Consider the following 12,269-nt stretch of genomic DNA (forward strand, 5'->3'; position numbering starts at 1 on the left):
ATACCATATTGAAAAGTAGAGACATTACTTTGCCAACAAAGGTCCGTCTAGTCAAGGCTATGGTTTTTCCAGTGGTCATGTATAGATGTGAGAGTTGAACCTTAAAGAAAACTGAGTGCCGAAGAATTGATGCTTTTGAACTGTGGTGTTGGAGAAGACTCTTGAGAGTCCCTTGGACTGTAAGGAGATTCAACCAGTCCATTCTGAAGGAGATCAGCCCTGGGATTTCTTTGGAAGGAATGATGCTAAAGCTGAAACTCCAGTATTTTGGCCACCTAATGAGAAGAGTTGACTCATTGGAAAAGACTCTGATGCTGGGAGGGATTGGGGGCAGGAGGAGAAAGGGACGACAGAAGATGAGATGGCTGGATGGCATCACTGACTCGATGGGCATGAGTCTGAGTGAACTCCGGGGGTTGGTGATGGACAGGGAGGCCTGGCATGCTATGATTCATGGGGTTGCAAAGAGTCAGACACGACTGAGTGACTGAACTGAACTGAAGGTTATACAGATTTAGTAAATTGAACACCAATTTTTAGCCACGTTCCTATACTGACCAAGCTGGCTCAAATCTCTGCTTGGTTTTCTATACACTGCTCTAGAGCAGACCCACATTTTTGCTTACCTGTGTTAAAACAGCATGCCTCCCATCCCAAATGTCTGCCTCACTTTCTATCTCTGCTAGCTGTAGTGCATATTTAGTTTTTCCCAAGCTCAATTATAAAATCATCATAAGGCAACGAGGCATCACTGTTTTTCAAGTAAGTTCTAAATATGTTTCTGTGGCATGAAGCCTGATGAGCAAAGTCTGCCACACATTCATTGCTCTAGCTTTACCTCCAGGGCGTGTGTGTATATATATACATACATATATATATATAATTTTCCTTTAGTACCTAGTCATCAATCTGTTGTTCCCAGAACGCTATATTATTGTCCTAACTTCTAATTTCCTTCACAATCACAGTAAACCTTTTATTGATAATTCTCAACTTGTTATCTCCTATCCAATCTATTGAACAACTCAGCTTATGTGGCCAACTGCATGCAATGTACATATTACAAACCTGATACAAATTGTAAAAGAATTTTCCCTCCAAACCTGCATTTTCTCCTGTATTACATTAATTTTATGAATGGCCTCACTTTCCACCTACTTGCAGTCACTAGGAAAATATAATATCTTTCAGTTCAGTTCAGTTCAGTCACTCAGTAGTGTCCGACTCTTTGAGACCCCATGAATTGCAGCACACCAGGCCTCCCTGTCCATCACCAACTCCTGGAATTCACTCAAACTCATATCCATCAAGTCGGTGATGCCATCCAGCCATCTCATCCTCTGTCGTCCCCTTCTCCTCCTGCCCCCAATCCATCCCAGCATCAGAGTCTTTTCCAATGAGTCAACTCTTCACATGAGGTGACCAAAGTATTGGAGTTTCAGCTTTAGTATCAGTCCTTCCGATGAACACCCAGGACTGATCTCCTTAGAATGGGCTGGTTGAATCTCCTTGCAGTCCAAGGGACTCTCAAGAGTCTTCTCCAGCACCACAGTTCAAAAGTATCAGTTCTTCGGCATTCAGCTTTCTTCACAGTCTAACCCTCACATCCATACATGACCACTGGAAAAACCATAGCCTTGACTAGACGGACCTTTGTTGGCAAAGTAATGTCTCTGCTTTTGAATATGCTATCCAGGTCGGTCAAAACTTTCCTTCCAAGAAGTAAGCGTCTTTTAATGTCATGGCTGCAATCACCATCTGCAGTGATTTTGGAGCCTCCCCAAAAAAGTCTGACACTGTTTCCACTGTTTCCCCGTGGGACCAGATGCCATGATCTTAGTTTTCTGAATGTTGACCTTTAAGCCAACTCTTTCACTCTCCTCTTTCACTGTCATAAAAAGGCTTTTTAGTTTTTCTTCACTTTCTACCATAAGGGTGGTGTCATCTGCATATCTGAGGTTATTGATATTTCTCCCAGCAATCTTGATTCCAGCTTGTGCTTCTTCCAACCCAGCATTTCTCATGATGTACTCTGCATATTAGTTAAATAAACAGGGTGACAATATACAGCCTTGATGTACTCCTTTTCCTATTTGGAACCAGTATGTTGTTCCATGTCCAGTTCTAACTGTTGCTTCCTACCTGCATATAGGTTTTTCAAAAGGCAGATCAGGTGGTCTGGTATTCCTATTTCTTTCAGAATTTTCCACAGTTTATTGTGATCCACACAGTCAAAAGCTTTGGCATACTCAATAAAGCAGAAATAGTTGTTTTTCTGGAACTCTCTTCCTTTTTTCATGATCCACAAGGTGTTAGCAATTTGATCTCTGGTTCCTCTGCCTTTTCTAAAACCAGTTTGAATATCTGGAAGTTCACATTTCACATATTGCTGAAGCCTGGCTTGGAGAATTTTGAGCATTACTTTACTAGCGTGTGAGAAGAGTGCAACTGTGCAGTAGTCTGAGCATTCTTTGGCATTGCCTTTCTTTGGGATTGGAATGAAAACTGACCTTGTCCAGTCCTGTGGCCACTGCTGAGTTTTCCAAATAGGCTGGCATAATGAGTTCAGCATTTTCATAGCATTATCTTCCAGGATTTGAAATAGCTCCAATGGAATTCCATCACCTCCACTAGCTTTGTTTGTAGTGATGCTTTCTAAGACCCACTTGACCTCACATTCCAGGATGTCTGGCTCTAGGTCAGTGATCACACCATCATGATTATCTTGGTTGTGAATATCTTTTTTGTATAGTTCTTCTGTGTATTCTTGCCACCTCTTCTTAGTATCTTCTGCTTCTGTTAGGTCCATACCATTTCTGTCATTTATGAAGCCCATCTTTGCATGAATTGTTCCTTTGGTATCTCTAATTTTCTTGAAGCAATCTCCAGTATTTCCCATTCTGTTGTTTTTCTCTATTTCTTTTCATTGATCACTGAGGAAGGTTTTCTTATCTCTCCTTGCTATTTTTTGGAACTCTGCATTCAGATGCTTGTGTCTTCCCTTTTCTCCTTTGATTTTTGCTTCTCTTCTTTTCACCGCTATTTGTAAGGCCTCCCGAGAAAACCATTTTGCTTTTTTGCATTTCTTTTCCGTTGGGATGGTCTTGATCCCTGACTTCTGTACAATGTCATGAACCTCTGTCCATGGTTCATCAGGCACTCTATTTATCAGATCTAGTCCCTTAAATCTATTTCTCACTTCTACTGTATAATCATAAGGTATTTGTCTTTATATCATCTCTAATTCCAAGCTAGATTCTCATGAAAATTTTTATTTATTTAGCTTTATTGAGGTATGTTGTTGTTGTTATTCAATCTCTAAGTCATGTATGACTCCTTGGGATCCCATAATCTCCTCTGTCCATGAGATTTCCCAGGAAAGAATACTGAAGTGGGTTGCCATTTCCTCCTCCAGGGGATCTTTGGGACCCAAAGGTTGAGCTTACGTCTCCCAAATTGGCAGGTGGATTCTTTACTGCTGAGCCACTGGGGAAACCCAATTGAAGTGTAACTACAAATTAAATTGTAACATATTTGAAGTGTACAACATGGTGTTTTGATGTACATAAATATTATGAAAAGAGTCCCCCTTAAATGAATTATCACAGCCATCACATATTTACTTTTGTGTGTGTATGTGTGTACTTAAGTTCTACTCTCCTAAAAAATTTCAAATACATAATATAATCAACTACAGTTACTGTGTTATACATTAGATCTTCATACCTTATTCATCATAAGCCTGAAAGTTTGTATCCTTGTACCAACATCTTCCTATTCCCATCCCTCTTCCAACCCTGGTAACCACCAGTCTGCTATTTGCATCTATGAGTTTAAGTTTTTCATTTCTTTTTAGATTTCAGATATAGGTGGTACCACACAGTATTCATTTTTTTGTGTCTGGCTTTTTTCACTTAGCATGATGCCCTATTCATTCATCCATGTTGTTACAAATGGCAGGATTTTCTTCTTCTTTAAAGCTGAATAATATTCCATAATATATCATAAATATATATTAAGGAGTGTGGCAAAAGCAAACAGATAGTAAATTTTATTTATAAGAATTTAAGATCTGACCCAAAGTGTTTAAAAGGTGTCTTAGGGCAGGAAATGTTGTTATATCAAAGTATATGACACAATACTTTAGGCTTGTGAGATAAAAGCTCTAAGCCAATTTGTAATGAGCTGTTTTTATAAATTTTAAGTGAACTATTTATACAGAATTACAGACTATCATGGTTAGATACTCGTTTTCTCAGATGAACAAACTGTATGTTAAAAAAAAAAAAAAACACAAAGGTTTCTAACCATTTTCTAAAAGAAATAGTGAAGTTTTTTCATAATTGATAGCCTTACTGCCTGGGTGAGAATTACTCTGAGTAGCCATTTATGTTGACACAGATATTCCCAAATCTGAGTCCCAACAGTTGTAATGATGCTTCTGGGCTCTGTTCTCAATCTCAGCTTTGTGTCATTGCCTGTTTGGAACTGAATTCAATCAACTTTTATTCACTTGTAAACTGAGAATCAAGAGTGCCCATATTATAACAAATGAAACAATTCTATCCATCTTGAAGTGAATGCAGAAACAGATATAGGGTATTAGCCAAAAAACCTAGCTTAATTATTTATTTGTTATCTTAGATCTTCTTTTGTGTCACAGAAGATAACAAGAAGGTGTCAGAATCCAAGTATTGATTGCATTCTTCCCCTAAGATGACACATATTCCTTCTTAAGAAGTTAGCATTTTATCTATGGATGTTCTGCTGGGTGTTTGTCAAATCTAATAAATACCTATGTCAAGTAGTTCTCTGGCCTCAGTGATCTTGCCTTGCTTCGATCATGATCTAAATCACCAGAGGAAGAATATTTCCTCATTTTCTGGGCCCTTTGTAAAGCATGAAATAAAGAGAATAGAATACAGTCCAGAATTCCTTTCTTTTTGGGATCAGGGGCCACAGATCAAGGGCTATATATTTTCCATCTTGAATTAAGTTATTATATAATCTCTATCCCTTATTTTATTTTTTGATAGGTGAAATCAATATGGAAAATTAGACCCAGGGTTTATTACAATATGAGACTATCAGGAATGTTGGCAAATGCCTATTGTTTGTAGTAACCTAAAGGCTTTGGTACTAAAAATCTAATACCAGCAGTTGAGGGCCACCTAACTAGTTTTTAGAAAAGCATCCATTAAAGGTAGCAAATTAGTATTGTACATTTTCAATATTATTCAACAAGAGAAGTCAGATGCCAGACAATCTGAGTTATAAAATCTAGATAAATAGAGAGATTCTTTTATGGACTTCCTTTCAAAGTCCATAAAAGTGAGAAAGCTTCAATAGATATATAATATATTTTGTAATTTTTTTCCAAGTTGAATATTTATGAAAGTTTGGTTAAAGAAACAACTCTTACAAAACATACCCAGACGTTTTCCTTATATGATGTATTACAGGGAAATTTGTGTTCAGCTATCTTTTTGTGATGCTGGCTTCTAAAATTGTGTTTGCTAATTTAGGTTAAATTTGGAACTACTGTTTCATTACCATAAAGTTAGATAACACTCTGAGGAATACACACACACACATATATATATATATATATATATATATACACACACACCGAAAAGTTCTGCTGCTGCTGCTGCTAAGTCGCTTCAGTCGTGTCCGACTCTGTGCAACCCCATAGATGCCAGCCCACCAGGCTCCCCCACCCGTGGGATTCTCCAGGCAAGAACACTGGAGTGGGTTGCCATTGCCTTCTCCAATGCATGAAAGTGAAAAGTGAAAGTGAAGTCGCTCAGTCGTGTCCGACTCTTAGCAACCCATGGACTGCAGCCTACCAGGCTCCTCCATCTATGGGATTTTCCAGGCAAAAGTACTGGAGTGGGTTGCCATTGCCTTCTCCGTGTTTTAGATCTAGCCAAACTATAAGTAAACAGTAGCCAGATATTAGACTTATATCAGAGAGTAACTAGAAATGTAGTAAGGAGTATTTAGAGAAAGACATCTTGGGTATCATGGTTAAGAATTAAAGTCTGTTGAAATCAGAATGTTAAACCAGCAAAGATAAACAAAATATTTATGGGAATAAAGAATATTACTGCACCTTAAACTTGATACTCTGCTGTTTTAGTCATCTGAATCTTGGGAAGAAACTTCTGGTTTACTTACGAGCCTGAAAGTTTCTGTTTCTGGAAAATTTCAAGAATTCTTGGTATAAAGTATGCATCCTTCTACTAATCTGAGAATGGTTGTGTCCCTTAAATGAATTGTAGTGATTCCAAAGACCAACCTCATTGAGTTTTTCTCACATATTGGCAATATTCTTTCCATAGACATTTGCAAGCAGTTTTATCTTTAAATTGTCTTCCAGAATATCAGATTTCTAGAATTTAAGCTGTGTGAAGGTTGTTAAAACAATGCTGAGGAAAGTTTGGCTACACTCCCACTAAAAAGAGGTATTTTACACAAGTTCTTTGCAGGAGTTGGTCAAGTCTATTTGCAATGGAGCAGGTTTATTATCAGAGTGATCTTACTAGCTGAGAGAAGCTGAATAATGGAAGGTGTTTTTATTATTACTTTTTTACATGAAAACCAATAACAAATCTTATGCCATGGAAAATCAAGATTTTTTAAAGTGCTTTGTAAATTTCACTTATGAAATATTGGGTTGGCCAAAAATTTCCTTCAAATTTTTAAGAAAAAATTAAAGACATATTTTTTATTTTCACCAAGAACTTTATTGAAGAAAGTATTCACTTCAAGGGAATTCCAGAAAAACATCTACATCTGCTTAATTGACTATAATAAAGCCTTTGATCGTGTGTCACAACAAACTGGAAAATTCTTAAAGAGACGGGAATACCAGGCCACCTAACCTGTTGCCTGAGAAACCTATATGCAGGTCAAGAAGCAACAGTTAGAACCAGACATGGAACATTGGAGTCATTCAAAATTGGAAATGGAGTGTAACAAGCCTGTATACTGTCACCCTGCTCATTCATATTTAACTTATATGCAGAGTATACCATGCAAAATGCTGAGCTAGATGGATCACATGCTGGGATCAAGATTACCAGGAGAAATATCAACAACCTCAGATATGCAGGTAATACCACTCAATGGCAGAAAGTGAACAGGAACTAAAGAGCCTCTTCATGAGGGTGAAAGAGGAGAGTGAAAAAAATGGCTTAAAACAACATTCCAAAAAAAAAGAAAATGGAATCCTGTCCCATCATTTCATGGCAAATAAAAGGGGAAAAATTGGTAATAGTGATAGGTTATATTTTCTTAGGCTCAAAAACTGCAGCCAGAAAATTAAAAGACACTTGCTTTTTGGAAACAAAGCTATGAAAAACATAATTTTTAAAAGCCAGAGACATCTCTTTGCATACAAAGTGATATAGTCAGAGCTATGTGTTTTCCAGTAATCATTAATGGATGTGAGAGTTGGGCCATCAAGAAGGCTGCACACTGAAGAACTGATTATTTCAAATAGTGGTGCTCAAAAAGACTCCTGAGAGTCCCTTGAAATGCAAAGAGATCAAAGCAATCAATCCTAACAGAAATCAATCCTGAATATTCACTGGAAGGACTAATGCTGAAACTGGAGCCTCAATACTTTGGCCACCTGATGTGAAGAGCCAACTGTAGAAAAGACCCTGATGCTGGGAAGGACTGAAGGCAAAAGAAGGAGGTGGAAGAGAATGAGATGGTTAGATAGTGTCACTGACTCAATAAACAGGAATTCGAGCAAACTCTGGGAGACAGTGAAGGACAAGGAAGCCTGGAATGTTGCAGTCCATGGTGTTATAGTGTTTGACATGACTTAGTGACTCAACGACAGTCACCATTTTGTTCCTCTATCTTCTGCCATTTTTCAGGCCACTTCATAATTCCATCTTACCAAATCTTTTTATCTTTTTGACTAAAGAATTCTTCTGTGTGCCTTTTACAGTCTTCCAGGGATTGGATTTTTCTTCTAATAAGAAAAGTCTGTAAAAACTGAAATAAATAAAAATATGAAGGTGCACGGTTTGGTGAATATTGCCGTTGAACCAGAACTTTCCAGCCAAGCTATAAATGGTTCTTGCCAGGTCATCAATGAAGCATACGGTCTTATATTATTCTGATGGAGGGTGATTTCTATTGACTAATTCTGGATGCTTTTCATCGAGTGCTGTCTTCATTTAGTTTAACTGGGAGAAGCACATGATCGCCAGCCTTTGATGTGGTTTGTGGCTGTTTATTTCATTTGCTCTGAAATCTCTTCCATTCCACTTTATTGTACATTGTCCACTTTTCATTACTCATCATTATTTGTTTTAAAAATGAAACATTTTCATTCAGTAGAAAATCACATGCAGAAATAAGGTCAGGAAGTTTTTTGTTTTTTTTTTTCACCTATGTGGAATCCAAACATCAAAGTGACTAACATAACTAAACTGGCACAAGTTATTTTCAACACATTATTTGGATATTTTGAGTATGTTGGCTATCTCCCACATGGTATAAGGTTGATTGTTCTCAAATAATGTCTCAGTTTGATCATCTTCAATGGTCTACCCCACCGTGAAGCATCATCCAGCAAAGAAATCTCCAACATGAGATTTCTCACAACTTTTGACATGTTCAATTAGTTATAAGATCTTCTCTATACATGAAACAAATATTTTTGCTCAAAAGCTTTATTGTTATTTTTGCATTTCAGTAGCATGTTTACCTTTCTTGGAATAATAAAGCATGATATGCCAAAAATGTTGCTTTTCTCTTCCATCCTCAATATGAAAATGACTACACTAAAATGCACCATTTTTGATAACTTTTTTTCTCTATTTTTGTAAGTGCATTCTGATATGACCACGGTCACAATACAATCTAACAAAATTGTTTTGAATGAAGTTAAAGACAACTAAGTGCTGCTAGATCCATCTTCTAGGGGGAAAAAAAAAAAAAAGCTGAACAGATCTTTTTGTCAACCCAATACATTTGTTCTTTCCAACTTTTTTGAAGGTTGAGTACAATTTGGACATGGAAATTTCTGAGTATGTAATAAGACTATTCAATTCTGTGTAATACCAGTCACTCTAAATTGGCACTCCTTTCACTGGAGAGAGAGAGACTGGAAATCTTCTGATGAGGAATAAAGCAATATTTTTGCTAACATTAACATGAAAACAATAGCCTCCCATCAAGTAAAACTTTCAATCTATCTTGTAAACAAGCCAACAGTGACCAAGACATATTTAAAATTTATTGCAGTGAATTCATTGTGAAACTCATTTGAATGTACTCTGAGGTATCCTAAGATTCTTGTCCATATCCCATCTTTACAGGTTTACCAGGATAATGGTGATAACAAAGGAGGCATAACACAAAGATTTTGGTTTGATAACACTTTGACATTGGTTGATATAACCAATAACACTTTGATATTGCTTGATATAATACCCTAATTGTCCTTGCTGTGGTAGAAAAGTCAGTGTAAAATCATTGCAAGTGTTTTTGAGGGAACAGAAAGTTATTTTCATGTAATATAAAGTGATACTTAAGTCTCCCAGTATTTCTTATTTTTTCTTCTTTCCTTTTTTTTTTTTTTTTTTTGAAACTGTGGTTACCAGTCACTGGCATACCATAATAGCTTCTTGGAAATTCTTTAAAGAATTAACTTTCTGAAATGCTAAGAGGCCCAAGATCTTAATTAAAGCTCCTGTCTTTCATAGCAATTACTTAAAACTTTTCCCTTTGCCTTCAAGTCATCCCTTTGTGTGCAGACTTCTAATTGTATAATGAATATCTACTGCAAAAGTATCAGAGCATAAAGAGTTCTTTAATCTACTTGATAATCCAAATTGGAATTCCTAGTGATATCAAGAATGTATGCTGTTTCCAAAGCAGTACAGAATTAAATATTACATGCAAAAAAATGTCTGCTATTATAATAAATGTTAGCTCTCTGATCTCTAGCCATTTGTCAAGGTCCATGATGTGCAGTGTATTCTGTCATCTAGGTCTATTTAGTCTCCAGTAAAGGGTAATACATGGAGAAGGAAATGGCAACCCACTCCAGTGTTCTTGCCTGGAGAATCTCATGGACAGAGGAGCCTGGCAGGCTACAGTCCACAGGGTCGCAAAGAGTCAGACACGACTGAGAGACTTCACTCACTCACTCACCCAAAGGGTCATATACTGTGGCTAACTTGACCTCTGTTTTAATAAAACTTGAAAATTTCCTGTTCTGAGATTAAGACTAGACTCATTAACAAAAAATATTATATATGAATTTTCTATAGGAATTTAAAAAATAACTATGTTTAGAGTGTGAATGATAATTCTTGGCAGATTCCAGTCAGTTATTTGTTTCCTATAATTCAGAGTATGGAAATAAGGTGCCATGATTTGAAAATTTTCACTGATGCTTGGAAATGTGTGAAGGAGTAATAAGAATTTTATAGGTGATATACTTATTCACTGATAAATATTGAGCTTTTAGATGAGAACAAAGATTGTTCAGAATGTAGATCCATCAAGTTTAAGAGAAAATCTAAATCCCACCTCATAGAAGCTTCCATTATTTGAGAAAAGCTAGTACTGCTGTGAAACAGGGTAGGTAGGCTTTTGCCACTGAGTAAAAAGAATGTTGAAATAAATTATTGGTGTAAATAGATGGTGAAACAGTGGCTGACTTTTTGGGCTCCAAAATCACTGCAGATGGTGATTGCAGCTATGAAATTAAAAGATGCTTACTCCTTGAAAGGAAAGTTATGAAATACCTAGACAACATATTGAAAAGCAGAGACATGACTTTGTCAACAAAGGTCCATCTAGTCAAGGTCATGGTTTTTCCAGTGGTCATGTATGAATGTGAGAGTTAGACTATAAAGAAGGATAAGCACAGAAAAATTGATGCTTTTGAACTGTGGTGTTGGAGAAGACTATTGAGAGTCCCTTGGACTGCAAGGAGATCCAATCAGTCCATCCTAAAGGAGATCAGTCCTGGGTGTTCATTGGAGGGACTGATGTTGAAGCTGAAACTCCAGTACTTTGGCCACTTGATGCTGACTCATTTGAAAAGACCTTGATGCAGGGAGGGATTGGGGGCAGGAGGAAAAGGGGACAACAGAGGATGAGATGGCTGGATGGCATCACCGACTCAATGGACATGGGTTTGAGTGGACTTCAGGAGTTGGTGATGGACAGGGAGGCCTGGCTTGCTGTGGTTCATGGGATCGCAAAGAGTCGGACACAACTGAGCAATTGAACTGAACTGAGCTGATCATTCCCCAAAAGTCAAGCCAGAACACCACAGGCTTGTCCAGATTATTTATGAATCGATGAGAAATTATTGAAGGGCTTATTTTAAATCATAAAATGTATTTTCCTGCTTAGGAGTTTTAGTTATTGAAAACTTGGTTAAATTATACACATACACAGTAATTTAAAAAAATAATGAACCTCCTGCTTATATTGGGTCCATGTGACCAAGGAATCTTCTAATTACTTCTGGACCAGAATGAAAGAAATTTCAATGATATCAAAGCTCTCATAAGGGAAAGATTTTCATCCTTAGAATATATTAGGTCTTGGGATAAGCCATATCTTTTGCTTGACAAAGTGTAGCTTTTTCTTAAAACATTATGTTCTTTGCAACCTGATTACACACATAAAATCAATCTTGGCACCATATTATCAACAGAACATAATGAAAATGGATTCATATATTTGACAAGAAAATCATGAGAAAATTTACCATAACTGTCTCGTGCAAAATTGAGAGTGTCTTAGTAAAATTCTGAGGCATGATTCTGCAGGTATAATTTAGTTTTCTAAGAAAAAGGCCAATAAGTACTTAATTAGCTTAATGAGGGGAGCCCTAAAATATAAAACTGAGTACAAATATAAAGTCAGGAAATGTGTAGGCTTAAATGACACTGAAGATAAAATACTACTTGGATTCTGTATCACAGAAAGCAGAGGATTACTACTTTCCTTTATGGCCCTGCTGCTGCTGCTAAGTCACTTCAGTTGTGTCCAACTCTGTGCGACCCCAGAGACGGCAGCCCACCCGTCCCTGTGATTCTCCAGGCAAGAACACTGGAATGGGTTGCCATTTCCTTCTCCAATGCATGAAAGTGAAAAGTGAAAGTGAAGTCGCACAGTCGTGTCCGACTCTTAGCGACCCCATGGACTGCAGCCTACCAGGCTCCTCCGTCCATGGGATTTTCCAGGCAGGAGTACTGGAGTGGGGTGCCATTGCAAAA

This window comes from Bison bison, unplaced genomic scaffold (genome assembly GCF_000754665.1).
Source record: "Bison bison bison isolate TAMUID 2011002044 unplaced genomic scaffold, Bison_UMD1.0 scf7180017864358, whole genome shotgun sequence".
In the NCBI taxonomy this organism is placed as follows: domain Eukaryota; kingdom Metazoa; phylum Chordata; class Mammalia; order Artiodactyla; family Bovidae; genus Bison; species Bison bison.